The sequence below is a fragment of the Cervus elaphus genome, chromosome X (genome assembly GCF_910594005.1).
Source record: "Cervus elaphus chromosome X, mCerEla1.1, whole genome shotgun sequence".
In the NCBI taxonomy this organism is placed as follows: Eukaryota; Metazoa; Chordata; class Mammalia; order Artiodactyla; family Cervidae; genus Cervus; species Cervus elaphus.
In genome coordinates, this window is record NC_057848.1 from 102,248,158 (window position 1) to 102,270,764 (window position 22,607).

Sequence of the window (22,607 nt, forward strand, 5' to 3'; positions counted from 1 at the left end):
ATCCTAAAAGTTGATGCTGTGAAAGTGCTGCATTCCATATGCCAGAAAATATGGAAAACTCAGCAGTGGCCACAGGACTGGAAAAGGTCAGTTTTCATTCATATCTCAAAGAAAGGCAATGCCAAAGAATTCTCAAACTACCGCACAATTGCAGTAATCTCACATGCTAGCAAAGTAATACTCAAAATTCTCCAAGCCAGGCTTCAACAATATGTGAACCATGAACTTCCAGATGTTCAAGCTGGAGTTTAAAAAAGCAAAGGAACCAGAGATCAAATGCCTACATTGTTGTACCACCAAAAAAGAAAGAGTTTCCAGAAAAACATCTACTTCTCTTTTATTGACTATGACAAAGTCTTTGACTTTGTGAATCACAGCAAACTGTGGAAAATTCATTAAGAGATGGGAATACCAGACCACCTGATCTGCCTCCTGATAAATCTGTATGCAGGTCAAGAAGCAACAGTTAGAAGTGGATATCGAAGAACAGACTGGTTCCAAATCAGGAAAGGAGTATTTCAAGTCTGTATATCGTCACCCTGCTTATTTAACTTACAGGCAGAGTACATCATGAGAAATGCTCGACTGGGTGAGCCACAAGCTGGAATCAAAATAGCTGGGAGAAATCTCAATAACCTCAGATATGAAGATGACACGACCTTTATGGCAGAAAGCAAAGAAGAACTATACTGCCTCTTGATGAAAGTGAAAGAGGAGAGTGAAAAAGTTGGCTTAAAACTCAACATTCAGAAAACTAAGATCATGGCATCTAGGCCCATCACTTCATTGCAAAGAGATGGGGAAACGTGGAAACAGTGACAAACTTTATTTTGGGGGGCTCCAAAATCACTGTAGGTGGTGGCAGCAGCCATGAAATTAAAAGATGCTTTTTCCTTGGAAGAAAATTTATGACCAACCCTGACAGCATATTAAAAAGCAGAGACATTACTTTGCAAACAAAGTCCATCTAGTCAAAGCTATGCTTTTTCCGGTAGTCTTGTATGGATGTGAGAGTTGGAGTATAAAAAAGGTGAGCGCCAAAGAACTGATGCTTTTGAACTGTGGTGTTGGAGAAGACTCTTGAGTCCCTTAGATTGCAAGGAGATCTATCCAGTCCATCCTAAAGGAAGTCAGTCCTGAATATTCATTGGAAGGCCTGATGCTGAAGCTGAAAATCCAATACTTTGGCCACCTGATGTAAAGATCTTACTTATTGGAAAAGACCCTGATGCTGGGAAAGATTGAAGGTGGGAGGAGAAAGGGCCGACAGAGGATGAGATTGTTGGATAGCATCATCGACTCAATGGGCATGAGTTTGAGTAAACTCCAGGAGTTGGTGGTGGACAGGGAGGTCTGGCATTGTGCAGTCATTGGAGTCGCAAAGAGTCGGACATGACTGAATGATTTAACTGAACTGTATGACTTCACACAGTAAGACAATCTCTAGGCCCATCTGTGTTACTACAAATGGTATTATTTCATTCTTGTCTAAAGCTGAGTAATATTTCATTTCAAATATGTACCAAATCATCTTTATCTATTCATTTGTTGATGAACATTTAGGTTGCTTCCATGTGCTGGCTCTTGTCCATAGTACAGCAATGAACTTTGGGATGCATGTATCTTTTATTTTTTATTTTTTCTTGTCTTTCCCTCCAGTCCATGTCATCCCACTCACAATACAGACAAGGCACAGGGCCTTCCTGGCCTGAGGTGTTTATGGGGTGAGTTTACTCTGCCTCCTCTTTCTATACAGTGTAAGAACACAGCCTGTGGTAAGCATCAGGAGGCTGGTGTGCATGTATCTTTTTGAATTAAGGATTTCTCCAGATAAATACTCAGTTGCTAAATCAAATGACAACTCTACATTTAGTTTTCTAAGGCACCTTCATACTGTTTTCCACAGTGGCTGTACCAATTTACATTCACATTCACAGCACAAGAAGGTGCCCTTTCTCCACATTCTCTCAGATTTTTTTTTTTTTTTGTAGATATTATGGTGATGGCCATTCTGACTGATGTCAGGTGATAGACACCTCATTGTAGTTTTCGATTTGCATTTATCTAATAATTACTGAAACTAAAAACCTTTTCATATGCTTTTTAGCCATCTATATGTCTTTTTTGGAAAATGTATATTTACATATTTTGCCTATTTTTTGATTGGGTTGTTTGTTTGTTTGTTTAATTGAGCTGCATCAGCCCTTTGTATACTTTGTTGATTAACCTATTGTTAATTGCTTCATATGCAAATAGTTTCTCCCATTCAGAGTTGTCTTTCTATTTTGCAAATGGTTTAATTTGCTATGCAAAATTTTTTAAGTTCAAATAGGTTCCATTTGTTTTGTTTTGTTTTTATTTTTTGTATTACTCTATGAGATGGATCAAAAAGATCGTACTGTGGTTTATGCCACAGTGTTCTGCTATTATTTTCCAATAAGAATTTTATAGTATGTAGTCTTACATGTAGGTTTTTAACCCAACTTAAGTTTACTTTTGTGTATTGTATTAGAGACTATTCTAATTTCATTATTTTTTGTGTGTAGTTGTTCATTTATTCTAGCAGCACTTACTGAAGAGACTGTCTTTTCTCCATTGTACATTATTGCCTCCTTGTCATAGATTAGATGTTCATAGGTCCTTGAGTTTATCTTTACAATTTATATCTTGTCCCACTGATCTGTTTCCATTTTTTGTGATAGTACCATACTATTTTAATAACTGTACCTTTGTAGTGCAGTCTGATGTCAAGGAGCCTGATTCTTTCAGTCTGCTTTTCTTTCTCAAGTTTCATTTTGCTATTTGTGGTCTTTTGTGTTTCCATACAAATCGTAAACTTTTTGTTCTAATTCCGTGAAAAATGCCTTTGGTGATATGCTAGAGATTGCATTGTAGATTGCTTTGGGTAATGTATGCACTTTGACAAACTTGATTCTTCCAATCCAAGAATATGTATATCTCCATCTGTTAGTATCATCTTTAATTTCTTTTGTCCATATCCTATAGTTTTCTGCATACAGATTTTTTGTTACCTTAAGTAGATTTATTCCTAGAAATTTCATATTTGATGAAACTTTGAATTGAATAGTTTGCTTAATTTCACTTTCTGATCTTTTATTATTAGTATATAGGAATGCTCAATATTATTATGTATTAATTTTGTACCCTGCAATGTAAACAAATTCATTGATAAGCTCTCATAGTTTTCTGGTGGCATCATTAAGATTGTATATGTATACTATCATGTCATCTGTCCAATAAAGGACAGAAATGGTATGGACCTAACACAAGCAGAAGATACCAAGAAGAGCTGGCAAGAATACATAGAAGAACTATACAAAAAAAAGATTTTAATGACTCAGATAACCACGGAGGTGTGATCACTCACCTAGAGCCAGACACCATGGAATGTGAAGTCAAGTGGCCCTTAGGAAGCATCACAATGAACAAAGCTAGTAGAGGTGATGGAATTCCAGTTGAGCTACTTAAAATCCTAAAAGGTGATGCTGTGAAAGTGCTGTGCTCAATATGTCAGCAAATTTGGAAAACTCAGCAGTAGCCATAGAAATGGAAAAGGTCATTTTTCATTCCAACCCCAAAGAAAGGAAATGACAAAGATTGTTCAAACTACCACATAATCACACTCATCTCACACTAGCAAAGTAATGCTCAAAGTTTTCCAAACTAGGCTTCAACAGTACGTGAACCAAGAACTGCCAGATGTTCATACTGAATTTAGAAAAGGCAGAGGAATCAAATTGCCAACATCCGTTGGATCATAGCAAAAGCCAGATAATTCCAGATAAACATGTACTTCTGTTTCATTGAATACACAAAAGCCTTTGAGTGTGTGGATCACAACAAACTGGAAAAATTCTTCATGAAACAGGAATACCAGACCCCCTTACCTGCCTCCTGATAAACTTTTATGAAGGTCAAAAAGCAACAGTTAGAACTGGACTTGAAACAGTGGATGGATTCGAAATTGGGAAAAGAGTACATCAAGGCTGTATATTGTCACCCTGCTTATTTAACTTATATGCAGAGTACATCATGTGAAATACAAGACTGAATAAGCTGGGATCACGATTGCCAGGAGAAATATTAATAACCTCAGATATGCAGATGACACCACCCTTATGGCAGAAAGCAAAGAAGAACTAAAGAGACTCTTAATGAAAGTGAAAGAGGAGAGTGGAAAAGCTGGCTGAAAATTCATCATTCAGATCTTGACATTTGGTCCCATCACTTCATGGCAACTAGATGGGGAAACAATGGAAACAGTGACTTTATTTTCTTGGGCTCCAAAATCACTGCAGATGGTGACCGCAGCCATGAAATTTAAAAATGCTTGCTCCTTGGAAGAAAATTTATGACCAACCTAGACAGCATATTGAAGAGCAGAGACATTACTTTGCCAACAAATTCTGTCTAGTCAAAGCTTTGGTTTTTCCAGTAGTCATATATGGATGTGAGAGTTTGGACCATAATGAAAGCTGAGTTCCAAAGAATTGATGGTCTTTAGCTGTGGTGTTGGATAAGACTCCTGAGAATCTCTTGGACTGCAAGGAGTTCAATCCAGTCCACTATAAAGGAAATTAACCCTGAATATTAATTGGAAGGACTGATTCTGAAGCCAAAGCTCCAATACTTTGGCCACCTGATGCAAAGAACTGTTTCCTTGGAAAAGACCCTGATGCTGGGAGAGATTGAAAGGAGGAGGAGAGGGGGATGACAGAGGATGAGATGGTTAGGTGACATCACCAAGTTGATGGACATGACCTTGAGCTAGCTCCAGGAACTGGTGATGGACAGAGAAACCTGGCATGCTGTAGTCCATGGGGTCACAAAGAGTTGTACATGACTGAGTGACTGAACTGAACTGATCATGTCATTGGAAAACAGTGATAGTTTTTACCACTTCTTTTCAAATTTGAATTCCTTTTACTTGTTTTTCTTCTCTGATTGTGATAGCTAGGACTTCCAAACCTATGTTGAATAAAAGTGGTGAGAACGGACATCCTTGTATTATTCTTGATCTTAGATGAAGTGCTTTAATTTTCACAAATAAGAATGATGTTTCCTATGGGTTTGTCATATATGGCCTTTACTCTGTTGAGATAGGTTCCATCTATGCCCATTTTTTAGAGAGTTTTTTTTTCATACATGGGTTTGCATTTTGTCAAAAGCTTTTTCTGCACCTATTGATATGATTGATATGATCATATGGTTTTATTCTTTAATTTATTGATGTGGTGTATCATTTTGATTGATTTGCAGATATTGTAAGACACTTGCATCCCTGGGATAAATCCCACTTGATCATGGTGTATATTCATTTTAATGTGTGGACTCAATTTAATGGACTCAATTTGCTAGTTTTGTTAAGTTGTTTTTTTTTTATGTCTATATTCATCAGTTATATTGGTTTCTAATTTTCACTTTTCTGTGTTATCTCTGGATTTGCTATTAGGGTGAACAATGGCCTCATAGAATGAGTTTGGGAGTTATTCTTCTGCAGATTTTTGGAAGAGTTTCATCAGGCTATATCTCAAATCTGTAAATGTTTGACAGAATAACCTTATGAAGCCATCTGGTCATGGACTATGGTTTGATGGTATTTTTTTTTTATTTACAGTTTCAATATCATTATTTGTGATTAGTCCATTCTTATTTTCTGTTGCTTCTTGGTTGTGACTTGGAAGGTTGTACCATTCTAAGAAATTATCCACTTCTGCTAGGCTGTTTATTTTATTGGTGTATTGTTTCTTGTAGTTGTTTCATAATCCTTTGTATTTCTGTTTCGTATTTTTTTTTTCATTTCTCATTTTATTGAATTGAGTTATTTCTCTTTCTTTGAGTCTGACTAAATGTTTATCAATTTTGTGTATCTTTTCAAAGAACCAGCTTTTGGATTCATTGATCTTTGCTACTGTTTTCTTCCGTACTTCATTTATTCCTGCTCTGGATTTTATGACTCCTTTTTTTCTACTCACTTTAGGTTATGATTATTCTTTCTCTCTTTACTTTAGATGAAAGGTTATACTGTTTATTTGGGATTTTTCTTGTTTCTGGGCTATGATGGCATTTCTATAAACTTCTCTCTTAGAACTGCCTTTACTCTGTTTCATAGGTTTTGGATCGTGTTTTCATTTTTATTTGTCTCTAGGTATTTTTTTATTTCCTTTTTTATTTCTTCAGTGATCCATTGATTGTTTAATAGCATACTGTTTAGCCTCCAAATCTTTGTGTTTTAGTTTTTTTTTCTCTTGTAGTTGATTTCTAATCTTAATGCATTGTGGTGAGAAAAGATGTTTGATATGATTTCAATTTTCTTGAATTTACTGAGTCTCAATTTGTGGTCCAGTATGTGATCAATCCTGGAGAATATTTCACGTGAGCTTGACAAGAATGCATGTTCTGTTGCTTTCTGATAGAATGCCCTTCAAATATCAATTAATTCCATCTGATCTAATAAGGCATTTAAGGCCTCTGTTTCTTTATTGCTTGTCTATCTGGAGGATCTCTCCATGGATGCAACTGGGATGTGAATGCCTTCCACTATTATTTCATTGTTGTCAGTTTTTCCATTTATGATTGTTAGTATTTTTCATATATTGAGGTGGTTCTATTTTGGGTCTACATATGTATACAATTGTTCTAAATTCTTGGATTGTTCCCTTAATCAGTATGCAGTTTTATTCTTTGTCTCTTGTAAAAGTCTTTATTTTAAAGTTGCTTTTTTTTCTAATATGAGTATTGCTAATCTGGGCATGAGTTTGAGCAGGCTGCAGGAGTTGGTGATGGACAGGGATGCCTGGCGTGCTGCAGTCCATGGGGTCGCAAAGAGTTAAACACAACTGAGTGACTGAACTGAACTGATTGCTACTCTCCAGTTTTCCTTTGATTTCCATTGGCATGGAATACCTTTTTCCCATTCCCTAACTTTCAGTCTGCATGTGTCCCTACATCTGAAGAAGGTACCTTGTAGACAACATATATAAAGGTATTGGTTTTGTATCCATTTAACCAGTCTGTATCTTTTGATTGTAACATATAACCCATACGTTTAATGTAATTGTTGACATGCATGTTTTTATTACCATTCTAGAATTTTTTTTTTTAATTTTTTTGGTTGGTCTTTTTATTCTCCTTCCTCTTTTGTTCTCTTCTCTTGTGATTTGATGACTAACGTTAGTATTGTTTGAATTATACTTTCTTTTGTGTGTCTGTGTGTCTATTGAAGAATTCTGGTTTGTGGTTACCTTGAGGTTTTGAAGATATTAAGAAGAGGTGGCAGGAATACACAGAAGAACTGTACAAAAAAGATCATCCCGACCCAGATAATCACAATGGTGTGATCGCTCACCTAGAGCCAGAATCCTGGAATGTGAAGTGAAGTGGGCCTTAGAAAGCATCACTATGAACAAAGCTAGTGGACGTGATGGAATTCCAGTTGAGCTATTTCAAATCCTGAAAGATGATGCTGTAAAAGTGCTGCACTCAATATACCATCAAATTTGGAAAACTCAGCAGTGACCACAGGACTGGAAAATGTCAGTTTTCATTCCAATCCCAAAGAAAGGCAATCCCAAAGAATGCTCAAACTACCACACAATTGCACTCATCTCACACGCTGGTAAAGTAATGCTCTAAATTCTCTAAGCAAGCCAGGCTTCAGCAATACAATGCATGAACTGTGAACTTCCAGATGTTCAAGATGGTTTTAGAAAAGGCAGAGGAACCAGAGATCAAATTGCCAACATCTGCTGGATCATCAAAAAAACAAGAGAGTTCCAGAAAAATATCTATTTCTGCTTTATTGACTATGCCAAAGCCTTAGACTCTGTGGATCACAATAAACTGTGGAAAATTCTGAAGGAGATGGGAATACCAGACCACTTGAACTGCCTCTTGAGAAACCTGTATGCAGGTCAGGAAGCAACAGTGAGAACTGGACATGGAACAACACACTGGTTCCAAATAGGAAAAAGAGTACTTCAAGGCTGTATATTGTCACCCTGTTTATACGTCAAGGCTGTATATTGTCACCCTGTTTATTTAACTTATATGCAGAGTACATCATGAGAAACGCTGGGCTGGAAGAAGCACAAGCTGGAATCAAGACTGCTGGGAGAAATATCAACAACCTCAGATATGCACATGACACCACCCTTATGGCAGAAAGTGAAGAGGAGCTAAAAAGCCTCTTGAGGAAAGTGAAAGAGGAGAGTGAAAAGTTGGCTTAAATTCAACATTCAGAAAACTAAGATCATGGCATCCGGTCCCATCACTTCATGGCAAATAGATGAGGAAACAGTGGAAACAGTTTCAGACTTTGTTTATTTATTTATTGACTCCAAAATCACTGCAGATGGTGACTGCAGCCATGAAATTAAAAGACACTTACTCCTTGGAAAGAAAGTTATGACCAACCTAGATAGTATACTAAAAAGCAGAGACATTACTTTGCCAACAAAGGTCCATCTAGTCAAGGCTATGGTTTTTCCAGAGGCCATGTATGAATGTGAGAGTTGGACTGTGAAGAAAGCTGAGTGCCGAAAAATTGATGCTTTTGAACTTTGGTGTTGGAGAAGACTTTTGAGAGTCCCTTGGACTGCAAGGAGATCCAACCAGTCCATCCTAGAGGAGGTCAGTCCTGGGTGTTCATTGGAAGGACTGATGCTGAAGCTGAAACTCCAGTACTTTGGCCACCTCATGGGAAGAGTTGACTCATTGGAAAAGACTCTGATGCTGGGAGGGATTGGGGGCAGGAGAAGAAGGGGACGACAGAGAATGAGATGGCTGGATGGCATCACCGACTTGATAGACATGAGTTTGAGTGAACTCCGAGAGTTGCTGATGGACAGGGAGGCCTGGGTTGCTGCGATTCATGGGGTCGCAAAGAGTCAGACACAACTGAGCGACTGAACTGAACTGATTTGAAGTTTTGATATAGCAGTCTGCATATAAACAAGATCGATTCAACTTATTGGTCTCAATATCAAGTGCATTTCCAGTTTCCTGCTTTTCATTCTCATCTTCTCATGGTTGCTAGTTTTGATATCATATTTGTGTGCAGATGATTTCTTATCTTTACTGCTTGACTTCACCAATGAGCTTTTCCATTTGTAATTTTCTTGTTTCTAGTTGTGTCCTTTCTTTCTGTCCAGATAACTTCCTTTAGCATTTATTGCAAATCTGGTTTGGTGGTGTTAAATTCTTTTAGCTTTTTCTTGTCTGTAAAGCTTTTGATGTCTCCATAAAATCTGAATGAGAGCCTTGTTGTATAAAGTATTCTTTGTTTTAGTTTATTTCCATTTGTCTCACTAAATATAACATGCGAATACCCTCTTTATTGTAGATTTCCTGCTGAAAAGTCAGTTGATGTATTTATGGGAGTTCCCTTGTACCGTATTTGTTTCTTTTCCCTTGTCTCTTTTGATATTTTTCTTTGTCTTTAATTTTTGTTAATTTGAACACTGTATCATCATGATCCTCCTTGTGTTTATCCTGCCTGAGAATCACTGCCTTTCTTAGACTGGGATAACTGTTTCCCTTCCCATGTTAGAGATATTTTTGTCTATTATTTCTGCAAATATTTCTTCAGATTCTTATGTTCTCCTTCTGAGACACCTATAATTCAAGTGTTGACACATTTAATATTGTCTCAGAAATCTTAGATAGCCCTCATTTCTTTTCATCCTTTAATTTATTTGTTTTAATTGAAGGATAATTGCTTTACAATATTGGTTTGCTTTCTGCCATATATCAACATGAATTTGCCATAGGTGTACACATGTCCCCTCCTTTTTTACCTCCCTCCCACCCCTCATGTCTCTAGGCTGTTACAGAGACCCTATTCCTTGGCAATGATTTCCACCATTCTGTGTTCCAGCTACTTTTCCCTTCTTCTGTCTCATGTATTCTGCTATTTTTTTTTTCCTAGTGTACTTTTCATTTAACTCATTGTATTGTTCATCTCTTTTTTCTTTAGATTTTTAAACTCTTCCCTAAACATTTCTTGTATGCACTCTGCACTCAATCTGTACCTCCATTCTTTATTGATATTTTGTTTTAACTTTACTATCATTACCCTTAATTATTTTTGGGGTAGACTCCCTATTTCCACTTCACTTAGTTTCTCTTCTTCTCTTGCTTCTTCCTTTGGGATATACTCCTCTGTAATTTCATTTTGTCTAATTTTCTGTGATTGCAGTTTATTCTACATGCTGCAGGGTTGTAGTTCTTACTTCTATTGTCTGCTTCCTGGTTGATAAGGCTGATCTCTGGGGGCTTGTCCAGGCTTCCTGGTGGCAGGGACTGTTTTTTGCCCACTGTTGGATGGAGCTGGGTCTTTTCTCTCTGGTGGGCAGGGCTGTGTAAAGGGGTGTGTTTAGCAGACAGCTTTAGGCTACGGACGACTATAATAAGCCTATGATGGTTGGTATTGTGTTCTCACCCTGTTGGTTGTTTTGCCTGAGATGCCCCAGTCTTGGTGAGAAAATAGCAGTCTCCAACAGGGCTCACTACAATAAGTACTCCCCAGAACTACCACCAGTTTCTTTGTTTCTGCAGAGAATCAGCTGTGCCCTGCTTCAGCAGGAGACCCTCCAATACTAGTAGGTAAGTCTGTCCCAAACTCTCATGAGGTCACTGCTTTTTCTCCTGGGTTCTGGTACACATGAAACCTTGTGTGTACTCTCCAAGAGTCCAGTTTCTATTTGCCTCACTGTTTTGGAATTTCTATGTCCTGCTGGCCTTCAAAGCCAGATACCTATGGGCTCATCCTCCCAATGACTCCCAATAGGAGTCTGAAGTGAGGCTCAGAACTTTCACCCTTCTGTGAGAAACCCTGCAATATAATTATTGTTCACTTTGTGGGTCACCTGCCAAGCGTATTTTGCTTGTATTTCAAAAGTGAAATTTGCTTTTGTCACAATTGTGCCCCCCTACCATCTTATTGTGGTTTGTTCCTTGTCTTTTGATGTAGGGTATCCTTTTTTTGTAGTTTGAGCTTTTTTTTTTTTTTTTTTTTTTTTTTGTCAATGGTTTTTGATGAGCTATTTGTGATTTTGGTGTTTTGATGAGAGGGAGTGAGCTCATGCTTTTCTCTGCCATCTTGTCTCCACCTCTCTCCATTGCCTAAAATTTTTCTTGGTGAATGTTCACAATTGTTATAAAAGAAGATACCTATTCCCTCACAGCCTTATAACTCAGAGGAAGGCACAAATTGCTTTGCCAATTGTAATATGTTCTGTACTACTCAAGTTTCAGGTGAAGAAAAAGGGAACATATTTAGATATTGTAAGCAGAAATAGATTTAATTCAAGAAATTGAGTGTCTAATACATTTTTGGAGAGACTTGATGCCTGGGCTTTCACTAAAACTACAGGACTCAGCAATGTAAAACAAACAAACAAACAAACAAAAAACACACCTGGTGACTCAGATGGTAAATAATCTGCCTGCAATGCAAGAGAGCCAGGTTCAATCCATTGGTCAAGAAGATTCCCTGGAGAAGAGAACGGATACCCACTTCAATATTCTTGCATGGAGAATTCCATGGACAGAGGAGCCTGGTGGGCTACAGTTCATGGGATTGCAAAGAGGTGAACACGAGTGAGCAACTAGCACCTTCATTTAAAAAAATAGTATGCATAATCATAACTTGCATAATCAGAAAAGTGGAGATTCAGTTAGACTTTAGTGAACTTGTTGGTCTCCTGAATACATTGATGGATTGCTATAATCAGGAAATAGGGATCCATGATTAGGTGAACACCATCAGCAGGATTACCATTACAACTGCCTCCTGACAACCATGAATCTAATGGCCTAAACCTGGAGTGGGGCTTCAGTGAAAAACATAATATCTCCACAACTGTGCTTGCCAACAGAAATGGGAAGATAACTTCTAACTTCAGCTTATTAAATCTCAAACAAATACCATAATTGTCAGAAACTGGTTCCTATCTAGATCCCTAGGTAGAAAGAGTCTGATCAATGATACCTAATATTTTCAATAAAATGTGAGAATAGTTTTAGATTTACAGGAAATTTACAGAGATAGGATAAAAAATGTGTACATACCTTGCAACAAATTTTTGCTATTGCTAGCTCCTTGCATTAATATGGTACAATTGTTATAGTTAATGAAACAATATTGATGCACTCTTATTATATAAAATCTATACTTTATGTGAATCTCCTTAGTAATTACCTAATGGCTTTATTTACTCTCTGTGATCTCATCCAGGACACCACATTACATTTAATAGTCATGTCCCCTTAGGCTCCTTTAGTCTGTGATGCCTTCTCAAGCTTTGTTGTTTTTGATGACTCTAAGAATTCCAAGTGCTGGACAATTGTGTTGTAGATTGTTTACAATGACTTTTCATCTTGGATTTTTCTCATGGTTAGACAATGTTTATGGTTTGAGGGAATGAATACCAAAGAGATGAAGTGATGTTCTTAACACATCATATCAATTGTACATTATATCAACATAACTTATGATTATTGATATTGACTTTGATCACCCGCCACAGGTGTTTTTTAAAGATGTCAATATAAAGTTAATTTCTCACTTTCAATGTTGCTATTGTTCATTCGCTAAGTTGTGTCAGAAACTTTCTGACTCCACAGACAGCATCATGCCAAGATCCTCTGTGCTCCACTATCTCCGGGAGTTTGCTCAAATTAATGTCCATTGAGTTGGTGATGCTATCTACCTCATCCTCTTTTGCCCCCTTCTCCTTTTGCCTTTAATTGTTCACAGTATCAGGGTCTTTTCCAATGTGTTGGTTCTTTGCATCAGGTGGCCAAAGTACTGGGGCCTCAGCATCAGTCCTTCCAATGAATATTCAGAGTTGATTTCCATTAGGATTGACTGGCTTGATCTCTTTACTGTCCAAGAGACTCTCAAGATTTTGCTTCAGCATCACGATTTGAAAATATCAATTCCTCAACACTTGACCTTCTTTATGGTCTGACTCTCACATACAAAATGACGTCTGGAATCGTTATAGTTTTGAGTATATGGATCTTTGTCAGCAAAATGATGTCTCTGCTATTTAATACGACGTTCTAGGTTTGTCACTCTGGAGGAGGGAACGGCAACCCACTCTAGTATTCTTGCTTGAAGAATCTCATAGGCAGAGGAGCCAGGAGGGCTACAGTCCATAGGGTTGTAAAGATTAGGATACAACTGAAGCAATAAAACACACATGAACACTAGGTTTGTCATGGATTTCTTTCCAAGGAGCAATAATCTTTTAATTTTATCACTACAGTCCCTTGAACAGTGATTTTGAAGCCCAAGGAAGTAAAACTGTCACTGCTTCCTGTCTTCCCCCTTCTATTTACAAAGAAGTGATGTGACTGGATACCATGATCTTAGTTTTTTAAATGCTGAGTTTTAAGTCAACTTTTTTCACTCTTCTCTTTCACTCTTATGAGGAGGCTTTTTAGTTCCTCTTAACTTTCTGCCACTAGAGTGGTAGCATCTGCATATCTGAGGTTGTTGATGTTTCTTTCAGCAATTTTGATTCCAGCATGGGATTCATCCAGCCCAACATTTCACATGATATACTCCACATATGCATTTAAATTAAATAAGTATGATGAAAATATACAGCCTATTTGCACTCCTTTTCAAATTTTGGACAAGTCTATTGTTCTAGAAAACCAGCCAATCTGATCACAGGACCACAGTCTTGTCTAACTCAATGAAGCTAAGCCATGCCATGTGGGGCCACCCAAGACGGTCAGGTTATGGTGAAGAGGTCTGACCGAATGTGGTGCACTGGAGAGGGAAATGGCAAACCACTTCAGTATTCTTGCCTTGAGAACCCCATGAACATTATGAGAAGGCAAAATGATAAGATAATGAAAGAGGAACTCTCCGGGTCGGTAGGTGCCCAATATGCTACTGGAGATCAGTGGAAAAATAACTCCAGAAAGAATGAAGGGATGGAGCCAAAGCAAAAACAATACCCAGTTGTGGATGGGACTGGTGATAGAAGCAAGGTCCAATCCTATAAAGAGCAATATTGCATAGGAACCTGGAATGTTAGGTCCATGAATCAAGGCAAATTGGCAGTGGTCAAACAGGAGATGGCAAGAGTGAATGTTGACATTCTAGGAATCAGCGAACTAAAATGGACTGAAATGGGTGAATTTAATTCAGATGACCATTATATCTACTATTGTGGGCAGGAATCCCTTAAAAGAAATGGAGTAGCCATTAGAGTCAGTAAAAGAGTCCGAAATGCAGTACTTGGATGCAATCTCAAAAACAACAGAATGATCTCTGTTTGTTTCCAAGGCAAACCATTCAATATCACGGTATTCCAAGCCTATGCCCCAACCAGTAATGCTGAAGAAGCTGAAGTTGAACGGTTCTATGAAGACCTCCAAGACCTTTTAGAACTAACACCCAAAAAAGATGTCCTTTTCATTGTAGGGGACTGGAATGCAAAAGTAGGAGGTCAAGAAACACCTGGAGTAACAGGCAAATTTGGCCTTGGAGTACAGAATGAAGCAAGGCAAAGGCTAATAGAATTTTGCCAAGAGAACGCACTGGTCATAGCAAACACCTTCTTGCAACAACACAAGAGAAGACTCTACACATGGACATCACCAGATGGTCAACACCGAAATCAGATTGATTATATTCTTTGCAGCCAAAGATGGAGAAGCTCTATACAGTCAGCAAAAACAAGACTGGGAGCTGACTGTGGCTCAGATCATGAACTCCTTATTGTCAAATTCAGAGGTAAACTGAAGAAAGTAGGGAAAACCACTAGACCATGCAGGTATGACCTAAATCAAATCCCTTATGACTATACAGTGGAAGTGAGAAATAGATTTAAGGGACTAGATCTGATAGACAGAGAGCCTGATGAAAAATGGATGGAGATCAGTGACATTGTACAGGAGACAGGGATCAAGACCATCCCCATGGAAAAGAAATGCAAAAAGTCAAAATGGTTATCTGAGTAGGCTTTACAAATAGCTGTGAAATGAAGATAAGTGTAAAGCAAAGGAGAAAAGGAAAGATATTCCCATCTGAATGCAGAGTTCCAAAGAATAGCCAGGAAAGATAAGAAAGCCTTCCTCAGTGATCAATTTAAAGAAATAGAGGAAAACAACAGAACGGGAAAGACTAGAGACCTCTTAAAGGAAATTAGAGATATCAAAAGGATATTTCATGCAAAAATGGGCTCAATAAAGGGCAGAAATGGGATGGACCTAACAGAACCAGAAGATATTAAAAAGAGGTGGCAAGAATACACAGAAGAACTGTACAAAAAAGATCTTCATGACCCAGATAATCACAATGGTGTGATCACTCACCTAGAGCCAGACATCCTGGAATGTGAAGCCAAGTGGACCTTAGAAAGCATCACTATGAACAAAGCTAGTGGAGGTGATGGAATTCCAGTTGAGCTATTTCAAATCCTGAAAAATGATGCTGTGAAAGTGCCGCACTCAATATACCATCAAATTTGGAAAACTCAGCAGTGGCCACAGGACTGGAAAAGGTCAGTTTTCATTCCAATCCCAAAGAATGCTCAAACTACCCCCCAATTGCACTCATCTCACACGCTAGTAAAGTAATGCTCAAAATTCTCCAAGCCAAGTTTCAGCAATACATGAACAGAGAACTTCCAGATGTTCAAGCTGGTTTTAGAAAAGGCAGAGGAACCAGACATCATATTGCCAATATCTGCTGGATCATCAAAAAAGCAAGAGAATTCCAGATAAGCATCTATTTCTGCTTTATTGACTACGCCAAAGCCTTCGACTGTGTGGATCACAAGAAACTGTGGAAAATTCTGAAAGTGATGGGAATACCAGACCGCCTTACCTGCCTCTTGAGAAACCTATATGCAGGTCAGGAAGCAACAGTTAGAACTGGACGTGGACCAACAGACTGGTTCCAAACAGGAAAAGGAATACGTCAAGTCTGTATATTGTCACCCTGCTTATTTAACTTATATGCAGAGTACATCATGAGAAACGCTGGGCTGGAAGAAGCACAAGCTCGAATCAAGAATGCTGGGAGAAATATCAATAACGTCAGATATGCACATGACACCACCCTTATGGCAGTAAGTGAAGAGGAACTAAAAAAGCCTACTGATGAAAGTGAAAGAGGAGAGTGAAAAAGTTGGCTTAAAGCTCAGCATTCATAAAACTAAGATCATGGTATCTGGTCCCATCACTTCATGGGCAATAGATGGGGAGGCAGTGGAAACAGTGTCTTACTTTATTTTTTGGGGCTCCAAAATCACTGCAGATGGTGACTGCAGCCATGGAATTAAAAGTTGCTTACTCCTTGGAAGGCAAGTTATGACCAACCTAGACAGCATACTGAAAAGCAGAGACATTACTTTGTCAGCAGAGGTCCATCTAGTCAAGGCTATGGTTTTTCCAGTGGTCATGTATGGATGTGAGAGTTGGACTGTGAAGAAAGCTGAGTGCCGAAAAATTGATGCTTGTGAACTATGGTGTCGGAGAAGACTCTTGAGAGTCCCTTGGACTGCAAGGAGATCCAACCAGTCCATCCTAAAGGAGATCAGTCCTGGGTGTTCATTGGAAGGACTGACGCTGAAGCTGAAACTCCAGTACTTTGGCCACCTCATCCGAAGAGTTGACTCGTTGGAAACGACCGTGATGCTGGGAGGGATTGGGGGCAGGAGGAGAAGGGGACGGCAGAGGATGAGATGGCTGGATGGCATCACCGACTCGACGGGCATGAGTTTGAGTAAACTCCGGGAGTTTATGATGGACAGGGAGGCCTGGGTTGCTGCGATTCATGGGGTCGCAAAGAGTGGGACACGACTGAGCGACTGAACTGACTGACTGACTGACTGATTGAAACAACCTCTTTCTGCAGTTGGAGTTAAAGGATGTAGTTAGGATTGAGAGTTTAGGTTGATGCAGTGAAGTGATGAATTAGAGCCTAACCTTTTTTTTTTTTTTTTGCCAGATACTTAAAAGCCTGCAGGACGATGGCTCTTTTAAAGTGAATTTTTGTGCTAACTAATCATATGATTGACGTTCTTAATGCTGCGGATTAATTAGTCTGCCCCTCTCAGATCAATATTACCAGTTAGAACTGAGACCCAAGCACTCTGGGAGACTTGCTTAAGGATACTCAAGAGGGTAACCTTCCTGGAGGCATGCCTTCTTGGAAGTCAATTGTTTATTCAACAGCAGCACATTATGTTCAGGTCAAACATGAGTGAGACAGAGAGATGGAGACTGATTGATTTCAGCAGTACTTCAATCCTCTATATATAGAAAACTTCACTTGTCACTGTAAATACCTACTCAAATTAGTACTGTATTTGGGAACTTGCCAAAATATGTGAAGGTACATTTCAGTTTATGATTAGAGCTTGTCCCTAATTTGGAAAATATTAATTTTCTATTCAGAGTAATTTTTAAAAGATGATTATCTGAGACACCAATGCAGGATTGTCTTAAGCACAATAAACAAGCAATTAAATCAATTATAATTTACCAGTAAAACTTTCAAGCATTGATCTATTTGGTGAAAGGCAGAGAATGTCAGAGCAGTTTATAACTACTTTCATGTGTATTCAGAGGCATTGGCCATACTGAGCTGGAAGGAATCTTCCATCTGTTGGGACGATTTTCTTCCCTTTGAGGAGCCCTAACCTCTTGGACAGGGAGGCCTGACATGCTGTGATTCAGGGGATTGCAAAGACTCGGACACGACTGAGCAACTAAACTGAACTGATTATCCTATGTCCAGTTTTAACAGTAGCTTCTTGACCCACATACAGGCTTCTCAGTAGACAGGTAAGGTGGTCCAATACTCCCATATCTTTAAGAATTTTCCACAGTTTGTTGTGATCCACACAGTCAAAGGCTTTAACATAGTCAATGAAGCAGATATTTTTCTGGAATTCCTTTGCTCTCTAGAGACCATGATTGAATGAATGTTGACAATTTGGTCTCTGATTACTTTGTCTTTTAGAAACTCAGCTGGTTCATCTGGAAGTTCTTGATTCACATACTCCTGAAGCCTAGTGTGAAGGATTTTGAGCTTAACCTTTATAATATGTGAAATGAGTGCAATTGTATGGTAGTTGGAACATTCTTTGGCATTGCCTTTCTTTGGGATTAGAACGAAAACTGACCTTTTCCAGTCCTGTAACCACTGCAGAATTTTCCAAATTTTCTGGCATATTGAGTGCAGTACTTTAACAGCATCATCTTTCAGAATTTTCAATAGTTCAACTAGAATTCCATTACCCCCTTAGCTTTCTTCATAGTAGTGCATCCTAAGGCCCACTTGATTTCACACTCCAGGAGGTCCAATCTAGGTGAGTGACCACACCATCCTGGTTATCCAGGTAATTAAGACCTTTTTTTTGTATCTCTTCTGTGTATCCTGGCCATCTCTTCTTAATTTCTACCACTTCTTCTAGGTCCTTACAGTTTCTGTTCTATTGTGTGCAGCCTTGAATGAAATGTTCTTTTGATATCTCCAATTTTCTTGAAGAGATCTCTAGTCTTTGTCATTATTTTCCTTTCTTCTATTTCTTTGAATTTTTCATGTAAGAAATCCTTCTTATCTCTCCTCACTATTTTCTTGAACTCTGCATTCCATTGGGCATATCTTTCCCTTTCTACCTTGCCTTTCTCTTCTCTTCCTTCTTCAGCTGTTTGTAAAAACTACTCAGACAACCAGTTTGCCTTTTTGCATTTCTTTTTCTTTGGAATGGTTTTGATCAGTGCCTTCTGTACAGTGTTATGAACCTCTGTCCATAGTTCTTCAGACACTCTGTCTACCAGATCCAACTTCTTGAATCCATTTGTCACCTCCATTTTATAATCTTAAGGGGTTTGATTTAGGTAATGATTGAATGGTCTAGTGGTTTTCCCTTCTTCCTTCAATTTAATCATGAATTTTGCAATAAGGATCTTGTGATTTGATCCACAGTCAACTCCAGGTCTTGTTTTTGCTGACCGTATAGAGCTTCTTCATCTTTGGATGCAAAGAACATAATCAATCTGATTTTGGTATTGAACATCTGATGATTTCCATGTGGAGAATTGTCTCTTGGGTTGTCAGAAAAGGGTGTTCGTTGTGACCTGTGTGTTCTCTTGACAAAACTCTGTCAGTCTTTGCCTTCTTCATTTTGTACTGCAAAGCCAATCTTGCCTGTTATTCTGAGTATCTCCTGATTTCCTACTTTATCATTACAGTACCCCATGATGAAAAGGATATCTTTTCTAGTGTTTGTTCTAAAAGTTGCTGTAGGTCATCATAGAAGTGGTCAACTTTAGCTTCTTCAGCATCAGTACTTGGGTCATAAACTTGGATTACTTGATGTTGAACAATTTGACTTGGAAACGAACTGAGGTGACTGTGTCTTTTTTGAGGTTGCACACAAGTACTGCATTATGGACTCTTTTGTTGACTATGAGGGCTACTCTATTTCTTCTACAGAATTCTTGCCCACAGTGGTAGATATAATGGTCATCTGGATTAAATTCATCCTTTCCCATCCATTTTAGTTCAATAATTCCTAAGGTGTCATTGTTCACTCTTGCCATGTCCTGCTTAACCCCGTCCAATGTATCTTGATTCATGGACTTAACACTCCAGGTTCCAATGTAATATTGCTCTTTACAGCATCAGACTTTATTTTCACTACTAGACACATCCACAGCAGTATATCATTCCTGCTTTGGCCAAGCCACTTCATTCTTTCTGGATCTATTAGTAATTCCCCTTCACTCTTCCCCAGTATCCTATTGAGACAACTTCTGGGAATCTCTGGAACACCTATAGTTAGAATGCTGTTGCACTTAATGTTTTCTCAGAGGTCTCTTAGACTGTCCTCATTTCTTGCTATCTTTTTTTTTTTTTCTTCATTATGCTCTGCTTCAGATATTTCCATCATTCTGTCTTCCACCTTACTTTCCTGTTCTTCTGCCTCAGTTATTCTGCTATTGTTTCCCTCTAGTGTATATATATATTTTTTACTTTAGTTATTATGTTGTTCAATGCTGATTGTCTGTTGTTCTTTATTTCTTCTGGGTCTTTTTAAAACATTGTATGTGTGTGTGTGTGTGTGTGTGTGTGTGTGTGTGTGTGTGTGTGTGTTCTCTATCCATGCCTCCATTCTATTAATATGTGCCTCCATTTTAATACTGAAATTTCTGATTATCTTAAGTATAATTGTTCTGAATTCATTTTTTGGTAGATAGCTTATTCCCTCTTTGATCTTATGGATTTTATCGATGTTCCTTCATCTGCTGCATATTTCTCTGTCTTTTCATATTATCTATTTATTGTACTTGGAATCTCCCTACCATAGGCTTCAAGGTCGTATTTCCTCTTATTTGTGGAGTCTTCCACCAGTGGATAGGGTTGGATCAATGCCATGAGTTGTGCAAATTTCCACTTTGGGGGCACTAGTACCTGTGTTCTGCTGAGTATCATTGTGTCTTGTCTCTCTCAGGGACAGTGCCACATCCAGTGATTTGTTTTGGTATATTTGTGAGCTTGATATGGTTTTGGGCAGCCTATCTGCTAATGGGTAGGGTTGTGTTCCTGTTTTGGTAGTTGCTTGTCATGAGGCATCTGGCACAGGAGCTTTCTGGCCCTTGGGTGGGATCAGGCTTTAGTGTTAAGATGCAGGCCTTTGGGAGCACTCTTGGTGATTAATATTCCACGGGGTCAGAAGTTCTCTGGTGGTCCAATGTCCAGGAGTACATTCTCCCATCTTTCAGGTTCACACCTTACCCCTCGCTAGGACACCAATACTCCACAAGCCACACAGCACAGAAGAGAAACACAAAGAAAGAAATAGAAAAGAAAAAAAAAAGCATGAAAACAAATAAAGGACAGACAATATCCCAAGACAAATGTTAAAAACAACACTAAACAGATAAGTACACACAAATAAGCTCACAATTGCAAAATTAAAAGGAGAGAAAACAGAAAAATAAAATAAAAATAGGAACCAAAGAAAAGAAAGCAATGAAATTCCCCCCAAAAAAGAGCATAAATAAAAACACGCATTAAAAGCTAGACTAACAATTTTTTTTAAATGGGGGAAAATGAAATGTAATGCAAAAGTGCTGTAGAAATTAAAAAAATAAATTTAAAAATAAAAACATTAGACAAGGAAAAATGTGAATACAAATAAAAATTAAAGGAATAATTAAAAGGACAATAGAACTAAATGAAAAAGAAAAAAGACACACACATTACATATATATATATATATATATATATATATATATATATATATAGAGAGAGAGAGAGAGAGAGAGAGAGAGAGAGAGAGAGAAAGAGAGAGAGAGAGAGAGAGAGAGAGAGAGAGAGATCGTAAGAAGAATATTCTCCTGCATCTCAGTTGTCTGTGTCTTTACCACACAGTGAACTCCAACCAATCTGCCTACTCAGGTAGTCTTCCAGTATTTCTAGGAAGGTCTCTGTACCTGCTGTGGGCACTTTGGTGTCAGCTCAGACTCAGATCCGGCCTTACTCCTCTTGTACTTGCTTCCAAAGTCCTCTATTGCCCACAGAGTCCACAACCTCATGCCAATTGTGGGGACTTAATCCAGTGCTCCTGAGGCGGCATGAGTGAATTTCCTTTATCTTCTTTGGTCACATAGCTCCTGGTGCTTGGCTTTGGTTTTGGCCTCATCTCTGTTCTTAGGCTGCCCTCTGAGGTCCGTTCCTGCCCAGACATGAGGGGGCAAAAGCAGTGGCTGCTTAGGACCCACTTGCTCAGTTGGGCCAGAGAGAGGGAGGAATATGGCAGATATAATTGGGATGTGTTGGCAGTGCTTGTAATGGCAGAGACCTGGGAAAGTTGCTACAGCCTGAGCTAGGTCATGAATTCTTCTTCTTTTTTTTTTTTTTTTTTTTTAGATCATGAATTCTTTCAGGGAAATTGGTCCTGTGTCATAGGTCCCTTAGCAGTGCCAGGCTACACAGGCTTCTGGGAATGTGTGAGCTGTGACCTGTTCACAGCTTGGTGGCACCTGTCATGCCCACTTCTGTGGTCAGAGAGCACAGCCTTGTCTTGCCCCATCCCCCTACCTCTGGTACTCATGCAGGCTCTGGTGGCAGCTGGCCATTATGCTTACCTCTAAGATCACAGACTGCAGCCACAGCCATGACTAGTCCTGCCTCTGTCTGTTGCAAAGGTTTTGACAGTGGCAAGCCAGCATGTCTAGCTCTGGGGTAGCAGACTGAAATTTCAGCCTTTCATACCTCTGGCACTCGAGAAGGCTGAGTTCTGTGGTCTGCAAGTCGTGGGTCCCCACGACAATGATCTCTTGCCTCTGTCCGGTCCAGGCTTTCTCCTGGACTCCCTTGGCTGTGCCATTCCAGTCCGCTGAGAGTATCTGCACAGAAGCTGACCCTGGTCATCTCTCTGTGGTCTGGCCTCTGAATCCTGAGCCTCAGCACAGTCCCCAGTCACCACAGTGTGCATTCAGAGTTTCAGGGTGGGAAATTCTCAGTAAGTGAAAGTCGCTTAGTTGTGTCCAACTTTGCGACCTCACAGACTATACAGTCTGGGGAATTCTCCAGGCCAGAA

General features: G+C 38.9%; 1 non-coding gene across 1 annotated transcript; it reads right to left on the reverse strand.

The window, feature by feature from the left end:
* Positions 1 to 1,660: 1,660 nt before the first annotated feature.
* Positions 1,661 to 1,792, reverse strand: LOC122691101. The gene has a single exon (XR_006340338.1). It is a non-coding gene; the product is annotated as a small nucleolar RNA SNORA51 (small nucleolar RNA).
* Between the last annotated feature and the right edge of the window lie 20,815 nt (positions 1,793 to 22,607).